Consider the following 21,642-nt stretch of genomic DNA (forward strand, 5'->3'; position numbering starts at 1 on the left):
TCATTTACCCCTGTGTAAATCAGGAGTAATTGTCCTGAAATCAATGTCACTGTGATTGACCAGATTTTCAAAGAAGCTCAGCTCCCAGCTAAGCCCCTGCGATACGTGGCCAGATGTATTTATTTATTTCATTTACAGAGCGCTGTGGATACCTAGCCCCTGTGAAACTGGGCGCTGAGTGGCAATATTGAATGCTGATTGCAGCTTGTTGGAAAATGAGGGAGAGGAGAAAAAGCAATATTTGCAAAAAGCTTTGAAAAGGAGTTGGTTTTCTTTTTCTTCTCCTTTCTGAAGTGCTTTCTGTTTTTCTCCTCCTCCTCCCCCCTCTGAGCCTGTGTGCGCACTTCCTGCGCTCTGTTCCTGAGCCTCTCCCTGCCTCTGACTGCGAGATCACATCTCATCACCAAGCGCTGAAGCATGGTTTGAGACTTACCAGTGTGCTGCTACCTTCAGAGGTTGGGGATTTGTTTTCCTCAAGCCAGGCCACCAGGGGTGGCTTTGCACCACGGCTGGGGGTGGGCACTGCTAACAACAGGGTTACGGTCTCTGCTCAGATGTTCTGCACTTGGACCCTCCCTTTGTGGCTCTGCCATCAGATGTTGCCCTGAAAGTCTTGGAGTTGATGATCTTGAAGGTTTTTTCCACCCTAGATCTTTCTAAGTCTGCTCAATGCCGCAGTGGAAGGGGACACAAGAAAGGGGAAGATGAGCACAGTGGGGCAGCCACCGCAGGGAGATGTGTGGCACCGTGTGTGGAGCACAGGGAGCAAACCTACATGGGCTGCCTGAGGGCACAGCTGATTAATTTGGCCTCCTGCACACTCGGTGCCCTTCCTGCACTGTGGCCTTGCCACCACTCACCTGCACATGGTGAGGTGCTCCCCGTGGGCTGCACGAAGCCGCAGCAAGCTAACAGCATTGCTTATGCACGGGTGGTGGGCCCAAGGGTCTCCCCAGGCTCAGAATTCCATTAATTGCTTCTCCTGGCTGTTTTTCCCCTCTCCCTTTAGCTTTGGCTCATGATGGACTGGCAAACAGCTCCATGATTCAGGCTCTGGGTGAGGCCGGGACGCCAGGAGCATCCTCGGGGAAGGAGGACGCCGCATGTGTCGGGCTGCATGTTCTCATTTCAACTCGCATTGAATATGAAAGGCAAGCGGAAACCCAATTAGTAACCTCTGAACTAGCCCCGTGTTATCTCCAGGAACACATGCCATCTGCCAGCTCCTCCGCCACCCCATGGCCCCCTCCTGCTTCCCAGCTCAACGAAACGGGTGGTGGGGACAGCGTTTGGGCTGCAGGCACTGCATGGGGAGAGAGATTTAATAAAACAACACGGAGCTGTCTCCCACCCCCCAAACTCAGCCCCTGGCCCATAGCTATCTGCAGCATCCTCTCTTCCCCCAGCCCTCGCATTCATCCTGCAGTCAGTCTCAGCTCAGACTCTCTTTCGGCTCTGCTGCCCCTGGAAGGGATGAGAGTGACCCAGAGCACAGGTGGGGACATTTCTGACATGGACGAGCCTCTGGTGGCTGGGCTGGCAGGGTTCAGCTCCTGCCACAGGCTGCTCTCAGTACTTTGCTGCCTGCTGTGGACAGAGGAAGCTGCCCCCGGCCAGAAAGAGGAAGATTTCCAGGGAGAAAGCAGCAAATGGCCCTCAGCTCTGGCATCCAAGCTTGCAGGATCTGAGCATTGCTGTGATGAAAGCCCCAGGCAGGGGTCTGGCAGGGTACATAGCAAATATATTGCTGATGTGGATGGGCAAGGGAAGGCTTTTTCTCCAGCACTGATGTTGCTTTTGGGGTGGCCTCTTGTCAGAGGGAGGTTTGCAGGGCTGAGATTTGGTGCAGCAGGGATGTGGGCAGGGATCCCAGGTGGCAGATGTGGGCTGTCCTCCCTGGTGGGACACAGCAGAAAAGGAGGAAAGTGGGAACATCAGAAGTTGGCTGAGATGACCTGGGTGCTGCAAATGGCCAGGGTTCAGCTGAACACCACATTTGCCCCCTGATGTGGAGGTCCAGGATGGATGGAGCTGCTGGGAGGAGAGAGCGACCACCGCAGAGCTCCCTCCTGCCAGCCACCCGGTGGCAGGGCGAGAGGTCCTCACGTCCCAGCTCAGCCCCTTCCAGGAGTGGCCAAGGCCTGGCCGAGCTGCTTTCCTTCCCCAGCAGCCTGGGTAATTGTGTGTTTACAGTAAAATTGACAGATGGGAGTTGCAGCGTTTTGCAGAGGCAGATGGTATCAGAGGAGGGTGGGAAAAGTCTGGCAAGGAAAAGCCAACTGGCTCTCCTTGTGCCAAAGCTGCAACATATGCCTGCCTTATGCAAAGCAGCCCCGCTTTCCTCCAGAAAAGTTTGGGGAAGTGGAGCTGTGAATCAATAACCCGGGTCTCCTGTCAAATGCTGCACGTGCCGACGGGCTCTGCCTTTCCCAAGCAGAGGCAGGCATGTGAGCACGGGCAGGGGAAGGTCGCCTGCAGCCTGCAGCGTGCCCCCAGCTGCACACGGGGGGCAGCTGGGATCGGACTGGTGCCTGCCCCTTGGTAGGCTTGGAGGGTTAATGACAATCCCCAAAGGCATTTTTCTCTCTGCCTTTTATCATGGCACCAGGACCTGGATTCATTTGAGACTTTTTTTTTTCTTTTTTTTTTTTTTCTTTCCCCTGTGCATGCCAAGTGGTGGGGGAAAAGAGGAAAGTTGCTGCGGTAAGGAGTCAGCTCCAGGGTACTGAGGTTTGCTGAAATAAGCAACAAGAGCAGGGCTGCCTTGGCTGTGTTTTGGGGTCCCACTTGCCAAGCAATATCACACTCCTGTACCCCACACTGTCTCTGCTGGGGCTGGATTGTGGTGAGCTTTCAATGGGGGCTCAGCATCAGGCAAAGCACCCTTCAAATTTGAGCTGCTGAGCCCTTCTTGCCACCAAAAATGCTGGAAAGAAAGTTATAAAGTTTATTGGGGCACAGGCATCAGTGTCAGCTCCTTAAAAACTGCAAAAGGAGATTTATTGGCCATGAATGGCCAGGACTGGGTTGTAAGCCTCCTCTGAAAGCAGTTTTCTCCGCTGTGGCTGCTGGCACAACGTTCAGCTTGCTGCCAGACTCCAGGTTTTCGAGACCTTTCCAGGTTTTCAATATCTTCCTCGGAGCCCCTGATATTAAGTTGTCAACAAGGAGGCTGGTAAACGAGGAGGACTCCACGTTTATGAGGAAGAATAGTAGATTTGGGAATTATCAGGCTACTCAAGCAGAAGATAAATCACAGAAAGTGGTGGGCATTTATCAGGGAGAGAGCACGCTCCCGGGCAGTCGCGGCTGCGTGCAGGGGAATGGCAGGCACAGTCCTGAGCCAGGGCACATATCCTGATCCTGCACCGTGATGGGGAGCAGCAGGAGGTGCTGGGCTTTCACCCAGTCCAAGGGAGAGGTGAAACGCCATGCATCACTCTGGATTAGACTCTGAAGTTGTTCAGGCCGATCACGATAGTTTAAGGTGCTGAATCCTTCAGTGGGAGTTCAAGGGAGCCTGCTGCACTGAGGAAGAGGAGCTGGCAGCCGGGTGAGCAAGGAATTCAGCCCTCTAGGGTTGAAACGTGGAGAAAAACATCCAACCTGAACATGCCTCTTCCTCTCCCAAAGCATAATTAATGGCAGTGCAATGAGCCACCTGCACCTGGGCATCCCGTGCAGTGAGGAGGCTGAGAGCCCATTTGTTGGGTCTGGGCCCTCTCCCATGCAAGGTCCTGCTTCGCTCCCTGTGCTCGCAGCCTGGGGAAGCTTTGGCTGTGGGGTTAGCAGAGAAAGAGGGACAAGACTTTGTCTGCAGAGGGTTAAGCCTCCTCCTGCAGGGACCCCCTGGAGCAGGGAGGGGTGGCAGGGGAACACCAGACAGCCCAGGGAGCAGCGGGCGATGTGTCAGAAATATTTCAGCTGTACGCAGAACATCCCGAACACACAGGTGAGGGCCTCTCTGCAGCACAGCAGTCCTGCAGCACTGCCCCTGCTCCTACCTACAGCAAATTCCCCCAGGCATTTCAGCTGCCATTGACCACCCAGAAACAGCGACACATGCTGACATTACTTTGTCGGGACAGCAGCAATCCTGAATTTCTGGGGATGCTGCGAGTATCCCATGCTGCAGCAGCAGTGAGGGGCACAAAGGCAGAGCTCCAAGTACCAGTGAGGTGACCACGGCTGTGCCCTGCAGGTAGCAAGTGCATGTGCTCAGCTCCTGGCTCCAAGGCCCTGTTTTCCCACAGCCCTGGTGGATCTGGCGCTCTGGCTGTCTGACCCGCTGCTATCCGTGCTGCAATCTGTCCTTTCACTTCCTCCTCACCTCTGGCTTTTCCCCTTCCTCCTTTCTCTTCTCCTCCTATTGTCCTTATCTGCTAGGGCCCTATTACCTGCTTTTATCTGCAAAAGCGTCTGATCTCCGACAGCACCTGGTGCTTGGCTGGATGTGGACAAAACACATCCACTCTGGTTTTTGTATTTATTTTTTTTTTATGTGAGATTTTAAATTGCCTTTCAGCTCTCAGAATCCCTCTTGCTCCTTGTTTAATTTTGCAGCAAGGCTTTTTGCTACTCCCCTCTTGCAGGAAGAGGACGAAGGACCAGCTTGTGTGTGCACTGGTTTTGGTCCCTGTCCATTCGGATGACTACGTGCCAGCCCTCAGAGCCCCGGAGAGCTGATGAAAGGGCCGGGGAGGCAGCTCTAAGCACACAGCACCTGCAGGGAGGAGGAGGAGAGGGGCCGTGGGTAAATCCTTCCCCGCACTTTCTGAAACCAGGACACAGTCTCTGCTACTCAGTGACCTTGGAGAAAGAGCTTTCATTTCTCCTTCAGGCTGTCGGTGCTCTGGGAACAAGAACAGTCTCTCATTACAGACGTGCATATAAATATATCATTTAGCACAGTGGTGGGCGTCTTTACTGCTATTACAGTAACAACCTGTCTCCCCCTCCTAGCTCCATCTGAGAAGGGAGAAGTGCTTCCCTGTCTCTGGTTATGATTAACAGGATAGGGTTTGCTGCTGGGTTTTGATCGAGGAAAGGACCCTTTTCTTTGGGAATGAATTTGGCACTGGTGCCCCATGGCAGGCTGAAGCCTGTGGGGCAGTGGTTGCTCTCCATTCACATGGTGGGTACCTGGCAGGAGGAGCAGTCCAGATCACTCCTCACGAGCTGCCTGCTCACCCTATCCCAGCATTTCTCCCCCTTTAGTAACAACACCTCTAGTATTTGAGCCAGGGGACAGTAGATGGCCCAAGAGACCTGCTCCTGTCTTGTGCCACCAGGTCTGGGTCCTTCCACCAAGCAGTGCCTCAGTTTCCCTGCGTATAACATTATAACATTGGTTTAATATGAAGCTCTCCTGGAGAAAACCATTGCTCAGGAGTGAGCTTGCTGCTCTCATCGTGACCTTGGGTCTTCAGAAAGCAGCACAGCGAGAACGGGACTGGAAGGCGCTGGCGGCCCCGCTCCACGCTGCAGCTGCGGCAGCTGCCAGGAAGCCAGGCAAGAGTAAATCTGCCACTCGCAGAGGTGAAGGGGGCACGAGAGAAGGACACGATTGTTTCTGTCCCAAAAGGGGAGAAGAAAGGGAAGAGATGGAAAATTCATTTAGTGGCTTTCAACAGCTGGAAGCACAGTTCTCCACAGCACAGAAAACTGGGGCTGCAAAAGAGCGTGGGGCAAGGAGGAGGTGAAAAGTATCTGAAATCTGTGGGGTGGGTGGCTGACTCGGAAACATTTCCCTGGGCCGAATGGACATGCTCCAGCCAGGCAGAAATTGTGCCCTGATGCACACAGGACCAGGAGGGCCACATGTCAGGAGTGCTGGAAATGCCAAAATGCAGCAAAGGGAAGCAAAGAGGGAGGGAAGGAGAAATATGTGAGCAAAGGCAGTGGACAGGCAGAAAAGCTAAAGTCATATTGATCTGTACAAGGAAAACATAGTCTCACCACTTCTCATCCTCCTTTCAGATGATCCTGCATCAAAAAAATACCAAAGGGCTGTTTTCCAAGCCTGGCTTTAGAGATCTTCCCAATGATATAGCAGATAAACAGCCGCTTGCTGACAGTGAAGGTGCCAAAGTGATTTTTTGATGATATAAGCTCTGCTGGGAGGGAGAGGGAGAGGAGGGGTTGCTGAACGTGATAAAATGCAGAGGAAGGTGATGGGCAGGGCTGGAGCCAAGGACACTGTGCTGATGGGGTACGTGGCAGCTCGATGCATGGCAAGCGCCAGGGGTAGATGTGTGGCTGGGAAGGGAATGGTCAATGCCAGGAGTTGGAACTGGATTAAATGTGGGGTAGCCATCCAGGATGCTGTGCCTCCAAAAGGTAAGTTATTTAGGAGCTTGCTAAGTAGTCATCAGACACCCTTAAAAATAACCAGGACCCCAGTGCATTGCTCTTGGCCTGGTTCCCATCACATGCTGGAAGAAAACTGATAATTTGGCTGGAAGTTCACCCCTGAGGAGGCAAATGCTCATCATTATTCATGGCTTTCCTGCTTTTCAGGCACTTGTCGTCCAGCCAGAGCAGGAACCAAAACACAAAGTGCTTGGCCAGTCACTCACAGCAGTGGAGGAGAGTCCCAACAGTGCCTACACTCCATGGGGACTGCAGTAGGTGCTACTTGAGAAAAAAAAAAAACAGCCCTGATACCACACCAATCCCTGACTTCAGGTACAGAAGGTGCTTCTGATGGGATCTGAATACATGTGACAGTGCCTATGTCCATGGGAGGAAGCAGGTTCAGGCTCTGTGGCTCACCAAATCCAGCAGCCCATCGAGAATCCAGCCGCACCATGTCCCTGGGACAAAGAAGATGGCTCTCTTCAGGTAGCTTCCTAATAGTAGCTCAGTCTCAAGCAAACCAGAAAGAGCAGGAGAGAAAGGAAAATCATAGAGCAGGAAGGTGGGAGGAGGTGGAGTGATTCCCGAGCGGAGCACAGGAGCTGGAGATGGTATCTCAGGAAGGAGCAAATATGGTCTGAAGCACATTCAGGGTCACTGTTAAAGGTCTAAAAGAATTTGTGAAAGAACCTCTGACGAGGCAAAGGGACCTATCTGCTGTGCACTTCTGGGTAGTTCTAGGAAATCTCATTCCTACAGGGACAACAGCATTCAGAGCTCTGTCCCACACAGAAAATGGGATCTTCACTCAGCTCTGCTCCAGGCCAAGGTCCTCAGCTGAGCACAGGCATCTTCATTTTAGGAACAGCCACGAGGTGTGTTACAAATCTTCTACCACTTCCAGTCCCAGAGTGTTTTATTTCTTGCATAAGGCATTTTGGGTGCGGGGTGAATGGGGCAGAGACAGAACAGAGTCCCCATCCCAAAGGGACCAGAGGACAAAGCCACATCTCCTTTTTGCAGCGTGGCTGGTCCCTGGGAGCAGTGTGGCAGGCAACGAACTCATGAGAAGCACATTAGGAGCAAAAAAGGCATTCTGTGGGGTCCTGGGCACCACCACAAGCCCTGCATTTTCCCAATTCATTTGGGCAATTGAATTCCACCTCCCTTCCCTCAGCACTCCCAGCTGTTTGATGGAGCTGAGTGCTTTTCTCCATCCAGCACTCTGAGATATTCCCATGAAAGGCTGTGTATAACTGTGAAGTATTATTATTGCACACCTTTTGGAAAGTGCCTTGAGACGTCTTGGAATGATAAGGTGCTATAAGGCAGAGAAGTTGTGCAGAGATAAATTCACTGTGAAATGTGTTTTGCTAGAGACATTTATGTAGCATATCATCTTATCAAGGAACTTTGCCCAAGAAACAAATTCTCATGCCTGTATAAAGAGACTATAATTGAACTGTTGACTCACAGTTTTGGGAAAAGACAGAGTGGGGGAAAATTTCCAGGGCCTCTAGGACCCCAAGGAGGAATATAATTAAGGAAGACATAATTGGAAACCTAAAGCAACCCCATCCACCCGGAGCAAGTGCTGAAACAGCAAGCAGGAATAGCTGGGCTGAGCCTGAATCGCAAAGCAGATGGCTGAGGATTTGTAGGTCAGAAGCTCTTGGATCTGCTGGGCCAAGATGGGGTCAGGGCACCATATGGATGAAGGGCAAAAAAGACAGATATCTGAGCATGGCGTGCACTCTGCTGCCCAGAAAGGCAATTCGGAAGCAGGACAAACTTGCATGCAGTTTTTTTCTCATATTCTCAAGAAGAGAATGAGTTCCAGGCTTCTCTGGCGACACTGGGGCTAGTATAGGCTTGGGATATTTGGGATCACACAGCCAAGAAGGGAACAGAGTCTATAAGCAACACTTAATGGGATTTAAAGGTGCCCTGTTCCTAGTTCGGGTTAGCCCTGTTGGCATTTGTAGTAGATCTGGATTAGGAACTGTTTTTCCTCCTTGCTGAAGATCTTTACGAGCTTCAACCTGTTATTTTTTTCCTATCCAGCATTAGGATAAGCATATTTTGAGAGAAATGATCAGGAAGTGGGGGGAAAATCTTCTCTGTACCTCTAACCCCCAGTTTATGGCCCTCCAGTTAGGGCATATCCTTCAGATGGGGGAATTGCCGTGCTGAGAACCCTGTTGTGGGTTGCTCAGGCTGGGTTTCTTCTCGGTGCCCAAGCTCACCAGATCAGCCAGGGCACCAGCAGAGCCCCGGGACCAGCTGTAGCTCTCCTCTCTGGACCAGAAGAGGTGGCAGAGCAGCCCGAACCCTCCTGCTCAGAAGCTGAGCCCACGATCTCACATCGCTGCAGCTGATCTCTATTTTCCTTAAACTCTACAGACAGCGTCTTCAGAACTTAATTTGATTTTGATTGATTTTTTGAAACTTGAAACACTTCTAAACTAATTTTCAGTATATTACTCTTGTCAACTCTTAAAGATTTTGTCAGTAAGAATTTGCTGAACAGACACAGTAATTTTGTTTCTCATTTTGGCAGATCACCCCTAAAGAGTAAAGTGGGCAGGAGGGGGTGTTATTATAGCTGCAGTTATTAGAATATACATTGCAATTACCCTGCTCCTATTTATGGGTCGTTTCAGAGCAATTTCTGAGAGCAGCCACTAGGAGCTCAGGGTGTACCCATCTGTGTAAAGCTAACTGCATAAAGCCTCACAATGTGCTCATTTCCCTGCTCCCAGAGTGATTTTTAGCACTGAGGGGCGTTCATGTCAGAGGTTGGGTTCTGAGATCCTTCAAGCCTAAGGTCCACATCAAACACATGGCCCAGGTTGGGAGTGGGCTAAATCCCAGTTTATGCTAGAAAAGACTGACAGGGTGGTGGGTGGGAGGGAAGGGGGATATTCTCAGGCAGGAGCTGCATCTAGATCCAGGGGTCAGGGTAATTAATCTGGCATCATTCATTTTATGCTTCCTGAACCCTGTGGGCAACTGGGGACTGGGAGAGATGGAGATCTGTATAAATTCAGCTGAGTAGCACTTTAGCTGCATGGGACGTCATTAAAAAAGTCTGTTTTAGACGTAGCGTCTTCAACAAGCAATAGTATTATTTTAGGGCAAAGCAATTTACATTCCCAAAAGAAGAAACTACTGACTTGTTTGCTGGCTGTACATTTTAGACATCTCATTTCACATATGAAGCAGCCCTTGAACTGGGGTGCAGGGCATCACAGAAGATAGCCCACATCTTCAGGATCTTTAGGAAAAAACACCAGTGCCTAGACCTCGAGGAGCAACCTTGCAGCACCAGAGTCTGGGCAAAGAGGCAAAGGCAGAGCTCTCCAGATTGCAGAAACCCTCCAGGAAACGCCTGCTCCACCAGCCAGGGACTAAGCCCTGCATGTGGGTTACGGAAAAGAGCCAGTAACACTGTGACAGCACCGTCTGGGGGCTCCTGCAAATGTCATTCTCACTGCTGCTAGCCGGGTGTGAAATGCTAGCGAGTGACTTGGTTGTTTTCCCCCGCACGGACAACAACACGAAGAAGAAGCCAAGGTGAAATGGGACACCCAGTCCCAAGGGAGCACGAAAAGTGAGGAGGAGGTTGTCGGAAAAAAATATATATGTATTTTTGAATGTCAAAAATTGAAATGAGGTGAATCAACGTGACACCACACTGCTGAAGAACCCAGCTCCCCCAACCCAGCTCTGGCTGCTGGCTGCAGGCACTTCCCTAACCACAGCTCATTTTCTGCACTCTAACCAGAAGTTATCTATTTGCATTTTTGAGGGGCTGGGTTAGTCTTCTGCCAGGTTAGAGGCCCTATGGATGGTCTGGTGAGCTCCAGAGCTCAGTGTAGGGAGATGCACGGCCCAGATAGAGGCAGGAGACCCATGACAGCATGAGGAGAAGTGTATTTGACCATCCCTTTTTGACATCCACAAGCTTTTAGTGCAGCTCAACTTTCATTTCAAAGCCCTCCCCCGGGAGGACAAACAGAGACATCACCTCGCTGAAAAGCAGCCTCTTCTGGGGCAGAACCTGACAGCTTTCCACTCATGGACCATGTGTACCACCAGGAGATGTAAAGCGTCTAGCTGCCGTCCCTGACAAGATAATTAGGTTTTATTTTATTTCTTCTTTCTCTCCTTTGTCTTTTTGTATGTGGATCTTCTCCCTTGTTTATAAGCTTAATTACACAGCAGGGGCAGGCATGAGAAGCCTGATACATGCAGTGACCTCCACGCTGTGGTCTCTGTTTGTATGCCTGTGCCTGGCTCTGTTGTGCCTGCTGGGAGCTCCCAGCTCAGTGCTGCGCCTGATGCACCCCGGGGGCTGTTATCTCCTAGGCTGTCTTAGGACGGTGATATTAAGAGTCCATCACTGAGCAGCTAGAGAGTAAATGTTAGGGATATAAACCCACAGTTCCCTTGCTGGCTGGGGTATTAAAACTAGTGAGGAGAGTACCTCAGTGAGTGCTCCTTCTGCATGGCACTGAAGTGGTGGCTCTGCTGAGCAGTCCCCATTTGATGGAGCTTTCCAGTGCTGCTTATTCCTTCTGGACATCTCTGAGCAACCTTTGCTTCCTCCTGCTTGTTGCTTTTTGAGCTGGCGACTTCAACATTTAACATTTTGTCTCTTGTTTGTTTTTCTTCTCTCACATGGACAGACACTCAGACATGCTGATTGACTCTGACCATTCACACAAACTGGAACCTTGAAAGTTCCAGTGTGCTATTCTTAAAAATAATAATTAAAATAATAGTGATTTATTTTTTTTCCCTCTTTTGAAATGCCAAAGGGGTTGAGCTGAGGTACAGAGGAGCTGCCTACCATTGGTGCTGGAAGTTCTGCTCAGCATTGTTCTCTCCACTCTTCCATCACTTGCATTGCTCATCAATTATCATCACGGATCTGGTCGATATTGAAATGAAACTGCTGGGGGATCGATAACAGAATTGCTGAGGAGCTTTCTGTATGAATGACATTTTTCTCATTTTGTGGGCACGGAGGATGAATTGGAGCAGGGGGAGGAAGGGAGGGATGGAGGCTGGGAAGTGGTGCATGCTCAGGCCTTTGCCATTTCAGAGAACTTCACAGAACATCCAAACTTAACAAGCTGCTCCATGTATCATTAATGTGCTTGTGGGGAACAGTTTTTCTGCTAACAGAGTATTTCTCTGAGCAGTTTGCAAGCCCTCTAGTGGGGCTTGCTGTTTTCTCTGCTTCTTGAAAGCTGCCACAACCAGCCAGAGCAGATAAATAAATGTGGATAGTTTGGGCATGATTGGGTTGAGTTGCTAAACACGGGTATTTAAGGTGCGTGTGTGCTAATGGGAGCTAATTGTATTTTTATCGTGTAAGGGGTGAAGACACCATGCCTGCCTACAGCACTGGTTTTAACATCTTGCAGTGCATTGACTCCCTACACTTCTCCCCAAGGGAGGCATAGACCCTGCATAGCAGATGTCAGCGCTGTCACAGCAGTCGGTCTTTGTGGTTATCACTCATGGATCCGTTAGCAAAATGACAGAGGGGCTCCAAGGATTCACAGACTCCAGATCCCTCTCTCTAGCTCACTGAAAGGAAGGTGTGGGGTGCTGGGGGTCGGCCTCTTCTCACAGGTAAGTGTGACAGGACCAGAGGGAATGGCCTCAAGTTGTGCCAGGGGAGGCTCAGGTTGGAAATGAGAAGACATTTCTGCTCGGAAAGAGCAGTCAGGCATTGGAATGGGTTGCAAAGGGAGGTGCTGGAGTCACCGTCCCTGGGGGTGTTCAAGGAGAGGTTGGACGTGGTGCTTGGGGACAGGGTTTAGTGGTGACATGGGTGGTAGGGGGATGGTTGGACCAGATGGTGTTGGAGGGCTTTACCAACCTCAGTGAATCTGTGATTAGAAACCGCTGGACTATGCAGTTACAGGCACGTCCTTTCCCCGTGCTGCCTCTTCACAGAGAGGTGAAAGGGAGAATTCCTTGGGCTGAGAGCTGCTCCTAAGCAAAGTCTTGCCTCTCACAGGCATATCCAGACAGTGACAGTCCCACCATTTAGCACAAATTGGATCATAAACTACAAAACATATAGTTGCATTCTGTACACAGTCCTCCTCACAGGGAAGTGAAATGTAGGTGGGACACGTTCAAGAGAGAACTGGATGTTCTTTTTCTTATGAAGATGTTTATTTATCTTTATGAAGAGAGACTGAGATCTTTCCGCTTAAAAGCATCGTTTAAAATCTTTTTTAAATTAAAAATAAATGGTACGGGGATGTCAGAAACAAAGGCACAATAACATTTATCAGACTTTCCCAAACAACAACACAAAGCTGGCCACTGAAACACTGGCCTGACTCAGCGTTGCTTTCCAAACAGCGCAGTGCCAGCACAGCCCAAGCGATGTGTAGTTTCTTACTCAACTATTTTAAACTCTCACACCAAGCATTAGCTCCTAACTTTTCACCAATGTCACTGGGAAATGACAACCTAAGTGCAGTGATGCTGACCCCTAGAAACCGAGCGGCAGACCCCTGTGCCCTGTGCCGATGAGCTGAGCCCAGCCCTCTGGGCTGCAAAGCACTTAAATGCCATTTCTCAGCTCCCCAAGAGGCTCTGCGGAGCTGAGCCCCCCTCGCTGCTCGTAGCAGGAGCACCGAGTGACGCACACCTGAGCGGCAGCCCGTGACCCAAATACCTGCTACAAAATTAGTCCCTCGCCTGCTGCTTACCATCCCGTGCCGCCGGTGGTGGAAGGAAGGGATTTTGTTTTAAGCAGGAGGGTATTTTCATCTCTGGCATCATATCGCTGACCTCACCAGAGCTGGAGCTGCTCGGAGCCCGGCGTGGCGCGTGCTGCTTTGAAGCTGACGCTGCTCCCAGCCCTCCTCCTGCCCGCACCGCCTGCGTCCCCAGCGAGGGCTCCTCCAGCATATGCTGCTTCCCAGCGTGAGGCTTGCACACTGTAATTATTTGAAGCTGTCTCCTCCAGTGCTTCGTTTTACATTGTTCTGTCTTTATTTTTCTTCCAAGGGCCTACTTCCTCCTTTTTTTTTTTTTACTTTTTTTTTTTTTTTTTTTTTTTTGAGAAATCGGGTGTGTACAATGATTTGATCTCATCCCTAGGCTGCATTTGAAGGATATTGTCTATTTTCAGAATCCTCAGCTGTGTTTACGCTCCAGGCTCCAAACCTCTCTCTCCCTTTGAAAAGAGGGAGCGAATCCTCCTTTTGCCTCCTGCCCCGCAGAGCCACTGGCTCAGGGATGTGTGGTTCTAAATAACTGTTAACCTCCCCAAAATGTGGGTCAGCTTCTTTCCCGCATCCCTTTTCGGTGTTCGTGCCCGTGACAAACATGCCTGGCCACTGCTGTGGGGCATACTGGTTCACCAGGAGAAGGGAGGTGCTCTGTGGACCACAGAAAATAAAAGATAAAATAATAAATAAATAAATAAATAATAATAAAAAGAAGAGGTCTGATTTTGGCCACCCAAAAATCTTCAGGCCAACAGCCAAAGGCCTGGGCAGCCTCACTGAAACAGGAGCTCTGTGATCCTTCCTGGCTGACCAAACATAGGGAAGTAGTAGGTTCCTCTTTGTGATTCAAAAGGTGAGAGAAATCATTCCAGGATATCGGATGCTGTTTTTCAAAGATTATGGTCTATGGAAAAGGCCCTGGATTTGGATAACCTTTCATGGATCCAATTTCTGTTTCCCAGACCTGGGTAGTTTAGTTGCTGTTCTCATTCCCTGGTAAAAAGCATGTGCCATCCCTGCCCATACTGAGGGGCAGCAACAAGGGTACCCATTGGGTTCAATGTTATGTCTCTCCAAGGACATTCAAAGATGGGTCCCAGTGGCTCTTAGGGAGCCTGGTCCCTTGGGTGACTCAAGATTTGGGGTATTGCTACTGTTTTCCATGAGACTCTCACCTGCACCAGCCCCACATGAAGGGGCTGAATCCCTCGGGACCACACAGAGGCAACCCTGGGCCACCTGGTTGTGTGCTGGAGGTTAAACCAACCCTCATCCATCCACCTGGGTGGATTTCAGATCAGACACTTAACTAGGAGCCCTGGAGGTCACCGGGAGCAAGGTGACTTCCCCTGTGCCCTCCGGGACAGCCGCAGGCCCTGCAGCACACCGTTCCCCACATCCCCTGGTGCCCAGGTCCCGCGGCACCCTGCGGATGACAGGCAGCTGTCAGCGCTCTCAGGGAGTCTCAGCCCCTCGCATTAATTCTCTCTCACATCTCAAGAGGAGTGTGACAGCAGCAAACCCTCCGAGTGAATCCTAGCCCTATATTAATTCTCTCCCAGGTCCAGCTCTCTGATCTGCTGTCATCTGAAAGTGATACTAATGCCAGGTTTCCATATCCAGCATCCCGCTGTGCCTCCCGCTGCAGTCAGAGTCATGCTGGGAGAGATCAGCTCCGCTTGAGAAGGGTAAACCAAGTGCTTGATTTCAAACAGCATCAAATAAGTCAAGAGAGAATGTGCGGCGGGGGAGGAGGGAGGGAGTGAAGGAACGAACGGTCAGGAACACATTCCCTTGAAAGGGGTGAGTGGAGAAGAGCGCAGATGGGCTTATTTCTCCCTCTGATCTCTGTCCATCTTTGCTGCTCACCCCCCACCACTTTATTCCTCCAGGTTGTCCCAGTTCTCTCTTGCAAGACTGATTTTCTTGCCCCACTTGAACCTAACCAGGCTCTTCGTGCTCCGAAGACAGGCTGACGACCCTGACACATATTTCAGCCCCGCTCTGAGGGATGGGGATGCTGCTCGCTGTGAGGCTTCGTGAGCTATCAGTGGCTGGGCCGGCTTCGTGCTCAGCTGCCCACAAGGCTGCAAGGCTCAGGGCTTGCTAAGGAGATGTAAGGTCCTGTTGGCCATCAGCGTAACGGGCAGCGGGCAGGCTGGGGTGGGCTGCCCAGCTCTCCTCCCTGCTGACAGCCTCTGACAGCCAACCCCACACCAGTCCCCCCTCTCCACCATGTCCTACCCATCTGGGCAAGGGGGAGGAAGGTGAATTCTGATTTAATTTGGCACTTCCAAGGAAAAGAATGAAGATACTTCAACACAGGCATCATCTTCCCTTCAGAGAGCTGCCTGAGTATCTTACTGGCTAGCAATGCTGTAAAACTTCTGTGAAGGTCAGTAAAAATTACTTAAGAAATCCAAGAAAAAAAAAAAAACAAAACAAACAAAAAAAAAACATTCACAACAGGAACAGTCACTTCTAAAAAGAGCAGAAAAGAGCTTTCAATGGATTCAAAGTGATTTGTGGTAATGCCTGCTTTGTGCTGCTTTTTTCTTCCTTTGGTTGGTTGGTTGTTTCTTGTTTTTCTCCACGTGCATTTTATTTATTCTGTATCTGAGATACCTTCAGAAACCTAATCTTGTTTTTCCAGCACTTTCAGACAATCAAACTTTTGAAGGAGTCTCAGATTGGGAAATGCTGGAATAATTACCTCCAAACCCTCTTGTCACCTCTGACAGTGCTGGCTGCTGGTGTCTGATACTCTCCATTGCGAAGGTGAAGCATTGAGACAGGAGCAGGACCCACAGTCCCAAAAAGACCCAAATAGAGCCTGAAGATCTCTGCTGGATGGGCCTTGAATGCCTCCCAGCCCTTGCTCTGTCCTGGTCACTGCCACCAGTGGAAGCAGAGCTGGATGTGAGCGCTCCACATCTGCAGCAGTGCCAGCCCCGAGGGCTCAGTAGAAGCCGTCAGAGGATGGATAGGTGCAGGGAGAGGCACTGATGTTAGGTTCCCTACTGTGGTCATGGCATGTGCATGCTCTACATCCACCCGTCTTTCTGGGGAAAATGGGAACCTGCAGGACAGGGGCAATAAAAGCAGTGGGCAGACAATATCTCACATCTCCAGAGCCACTTCTGATGTCCACCTTGCCCGAGATCTCAATTTCTCAGGTGCTGGGAGCTTGAGTCTGCCAGCACCCACACTAAGCAGTCCCTTACTCCTGGAAGAAACCTCCCAAAAGGCTCCCCAGAGGCATACTGCAGAACAGGAGCCGTCTGTCCCCACCCCAGCCCATGTTTATGGCAGCGTGTCTCTCTCCCTTGGCTGCTGCCTTATGCTGTGCCACTTCATTTGCCCTGATGTTCCTTTTTCTAAATGGTAGGAAATCAGTACTTACCGAGTGGTGGCCCAGAATTTATTTGACTTTAATTTCCCTTTATGACCCCGTTTGCTAATCTCTATTGCACAGATAAAGAGAGGTAACCCAGGCACCATTACCTGTGATGTGGAGAATTTTCTGCAGTTCAATTATAATCTCTTTTTTTCCCCTTGAGCAATAAAAATCTCTCTGTCTTCCTCTCTTTCTGTTCCTTTAAAATCATTCTCATAATTCTCCCTCTCCCGCTCTCAAGATGAGGTTAGGTACTTTTGTGATGTCTTTTTGGCCGCCGTGTTTGTGGAAGTCAAAGCAGTTAGTGCCGGAGCAGAAGGTTCAGCAATGTGCACGCGTTGTTTAATGCGGTGCTGGGAAATGCGCAGAGGCGCGGTGCAGGTGAGACATAAGCACCAAAAAGAATAGATTAGCACATGGAAAGGACTCCGAGTTCTGCACAGACATCTCTTTCTGGATTGTTTTCAACCTTTGTTTCTCTAGAAATGCCAGCTTGTTGAGTAGCAAAGATATTGCTGAATCGATGATTTAATTTGACTTCTTTTTTCCTGTTGCCTTTAGAGGCATTTTAAGGAAGGCATCTGGTCATGCCGCCCCTTTGAAAGGCCGTACTCATTTGTCTGCAACTTTTTGGAAAGGTGAGTAATTCTCAATGCATTTTTCTTAGGCACCACTTACCCTGGCAAGGAGATCTTTCATGTATTCTTGTGACCTTTAGGACAGCAGGAGCCTCAATATATCTTCAGTGCATGCCTTGTCTTTGTCATGTGGTGATTATTTGTAAGAGTGGAACAACTTTCATTTTGAAGGAAAAATAATCTATTTCTTCTCTGATTTTTCCTTCTCTTAACTCTTTTATTGAGCAGTTTGTGTTGTTGTTGCTGTTGTTTTTCATGTAACAATTTAATCTGACTTAAGCTTAAACTGAAAAGGGTAGGAAATGAACAGTAAGTTGAATCTCTGAGCAATGGTGAAGCTGACTTTTAAAAGTACATCAGAATGACAGAGTCCTGGCTGGTTGATTTTATTAATAATAATGGTCACTGTTAAAATAGATCATCATTACTTGGAGTTGCTAAGTAGGCTTTGTCAGAGTCCAAGCCTCCCAAGTCTGTATTTATAAAGAGAAGGCCCCTCCCCATTAGCGGAGGTTATTAAGTGGTTGCACCTCAATTAAATCAGGCAAGAAATAGCTGAGTGGTGAAGAGGCTAAATCCATGTCCCCAGACTCCAGCAAAACCTACGAGAAGTGAATTTGAGGTGTGGTTGGAGCATGCCTCAGTTACATATTTCAGGTCTGAGCCAAAAAGCAGTGTTTACATGACACCAGACACATGGAAATTCGGTGTGACTCCAAAAAGTCCTGGCGGATATGTAGGAAGACAGGCTGTGGCTGAGCTTCCTTCTTCTGGTAAGATGAAATGATTTAGCCCTAAGCCATCCCTAATGAAAAACCATCCGAGGGCAGTTTGAGACAGATGCCCTGAGACTGACCACTCATAGAGACTAGGCTGTTTTTATTTTCCCATGGGTATGGCTGGAAGTAAAATCCCTGTGTATTTCACTGATTGTTGTACAAGTCTGCTTCATAAAGCAGCAATTATTTAGCATAGACAACACAGAGACCCACATACTGATCCCCATCCTCAGGCATTTCATCCAATTTCATTGTAGGATTAACTTTTTTGCCATAAGATTGGCCTATAACATCTACTCTTCAGTGTGACAGTGAGATTTTCTCAGCAAAAGCAGCAAAACAATGACCTGCTGTGTATTCTCTGGGTATTTTAATGATCCCATCTCCATATCTGTTACAATTTACAATAGAGCAGGGCTCAGACTGGCATATGGTTGTCAGCTGAGAGAAAACCGCGCGACTAGGAAACAGATCAATGTTGACATTGTGGAGGAACCTCTGGAAAGAATTAATCGAGTCTGACCTTTGCATACCCTCTCAGTATGGATTTTCATTAGACGTGGTGCTGTTGCCACACAGAGAAAGTCCAAAGTGCTCTCCTCAAGGTCAGCCCACCAAAGCTGGTGAGCACTACATAGACTGTGGGCTCCTTTGGGCAGAGACCTTGGCTGTCTCGGGGCTGCAGTAGCATGCTCTAGTGGAGCTGTGGCATCTGGGCAGGGTACTGTAGCATCTAGCCTTGGCATAAAAGTTGAAAAGAGCCTTTGAATGGCTGTGTGGGGAGGGATTTGAATTTGTGAATAAATTCCTAGGAAATTAAGCACAGTTAACACCCAATCTGACATCAAATTTAGTAGCAGTAGACAATCAGTACCTATTCTCCCTGACAAAGCACAGCAGGATGGAACTTTTTGTTCAGGGGAGTCTCTAAAGGAAAGCAATGGAGGTACTCCTTTGATCAGATGATAAAGGAACCACCAAGCCCTGGTTCAACCTTAGTTCAGCTCCATTGGGTGGACTTGTACTCTAGTAGCTCACCTGAGCTGAGGTCTGGACTGGCTTCATCTCATCAGTTGGCTAACTCAAACCATCCGTGCTGTCTCATGGCTTGTCACCATTTATTTTGACTGGTAGCACAGAGATATGCAAAGGCACAGTATGTCTACAGCTCCATTGCTCCTAAAGGTAAAATCAAGCCCTTCATTAGTATTTGCTATTAGTTGTTAGTTGCAATCAGACATAATGATCTGTCCACAGTGAAGCACAGAACAGTCATATTCCTTAGACAGAACTTAAAGCACTCTAATAGGAAAATGCAAGATGTATCATATTTCACATATGTTGTATTTTAAGACAATGCCAGAATAGGCATCATGGGCTTGGGAATCTAAGCAGTAATCTTATTAATTAATAAAACTGAAGCTATCTAGTAAACAGATTCTGAATTTGTAATACATAATTAGTCATCACAACAATTTCTTAATGGGCTATTAAGTGACTTAGGGTGGAATTCTCAGCAGCTGACATGTAAGTATCTAAAACAAAAAACTCTCTTTTCCAAATAAATAATGGTCTAATTAATATTGAAAAGAACAGCCTGCTTTCACTGTTTCTTGTGTCTTTAAGAACAGAACAGGCTTATAAAGTAGAAACCTATCCAGCATATGCTGATTGCTGCCAGAAACCAATTTTTCAAGAACTGTCATCGAGAGTCATTAATTATCTGCAGGTCCCATTCGCTCTGAATCAACGACAAACTTTGTGAGATCTTGGATGGCTTTAATTAATGCCTGAATATGAGATGTAATATGCTTCTTGTTTGAACAATTATTGTCCTAGCACAACCCTTGAGTTGAAGGATTCTGGGGAAAATAAAAATAAATGGGATGCTGCAAACCTCTGAGCAGAATCCACCTGGGGAAGACCATGTGAGTCAGTGCAGGCTCTCATGATGCTGCCCTGATCCTACACTCTGAAATGTGTGGTTGGAAAAGCTGCTGTGACTACACACATCTCTTCACAACACGAAGGCCTGCCGAGGAAATGTTGCAGTTGTATAAGGACATCCGATCATTTTTCTTAGATGAGTTGATACTGAGATGTAATGTATATTTTTTTTATAACTAATTAGAGAAGAAGCTTACACTTCCATTTCAAATTTAATCAAGATGTTCAGAGGTTTTTTTTTCCCTTTTTAAATTCAGCACAAGCTCCTTCCTTCCTTCCTTGCTTCCTTGCTTCCTTGCTTCCTTGCTTCATACCTTCCTTTTAATTTTTCACTGAAATAACTGAAAACCAACTGACAACCAGAAAATCCAAGTACGATTGAGCAGAGTAATTTCACCATAGAGGCTGAATAAAATGTCCAAGGCCATGTGCCTCCAAACAGATCTCTCAGTGGATTTTCTATGTTCACAGCTCTGTCCTAATACAGCTACCAGGCCTCCAGATGGGAGACAGATTATTTCTGGCCAGCTCAAGCGGACATAAAGGAATTTGGGTCTTCCATGTCACTGGCTGTAACTGGTGGGGCTTCTTATCTCTCTTGAACGAGGCATACAATGCTGTTCCAAGCAGAATTTCTTCTGCATTTAATAGGCACAGGCTGCACAACGGAGTGGGCAGCAAACACTGAGCAGGGCTTAACATTTGGAGAGGGAGATCAGGAGGGTGTTGAGTCCTTCAGAGTCATGCTTTGTACCGACACAGCTATTTTGGTCAGAGAAACAGTTGTTTTTTGATTCACATAGTTCCTTTGCCTTCCCTATGACGTCAGTAAAAGGTGTGTGGGTGTTTGCCTTTAAGTCGAGAAGGAACACACTTTTACTCATGATTTCATGCAAAAGTGTAATATCATCCTGCTCCAGCAATATCTTGGATCCTGTTTAACTTTCAGAACTTGTCTTGAGCTGCCACATTTTCATGAATATACTGGCACCATTTGAATGCTCACGAATAAGGGATAACATGACTATGCATAGCAGACGAGTCAAAAACCCAGAGCTTTTGCTTATGATAATTTTTTTAGTTATTATTTTTGCACCCGGCCAGCTGTTGATCTTGCTAATGTGTAGCCTAGCAGCCAAGATTTGTTCCCTCTTGGTTAATGAACTATGCAAGAAATCATGGGCCAGTGGCTGCCTTTAAAGCTAATAGTGATGGTCCATAAAGAAAAAATAGCCTGGACCACTAGATCTGGAGACCTAGCAGTGCTGTTGTCAAGGATGATGGGAAGAAAAAGTGATTGAACACACTTACTCCTCCTTTAGTGTAGTTATATTTCTTGGACATGTGCAGAAGTCAAATCTTAAAATGTGTTGCACATGCTGTGGGATTATCAAGGCTTTGTGGCCTGCTAAAATATACCAGTCTTCACCCAGGAGACCTTGCAACCCATTGGAGGTCACCTGCCTCAAGTGACAAAGCATAGGGACAGGCACAAGGAGATACTGGATGTCTCCGTGCTCTGTTGGAGGTGGCCCTCAACCATGGCGTTTGGTTAACAAATCCTCAAGTCCAGGAAAGGGCTATTAGATTTGGGAACCGCCTCACCTCCTAGTAGCTTGGAGCATAGGCAGAGTGAGCTGCCCTTAGTCCTGCACGCAAATGTGCCCCCATGGAAGGGCTTATGAGTGCCAACACGAGCCCATCCCTCTGCTGCTTGAGGTGCTGGTGAGAGGGGGAGGCTGGACACATGCCCAACA

Source organism: Netta rufina, assembly GCF_964035555.1.
Source record: "Netta rufina genome assembly, chromosome: 20".
NCBI classification, from domain to species: domain Eukaryota; kingdom Metazoa; phylum Chordata; class Aves; order Anseriformes; family Anatidae; genus Netta; species Netta rufina.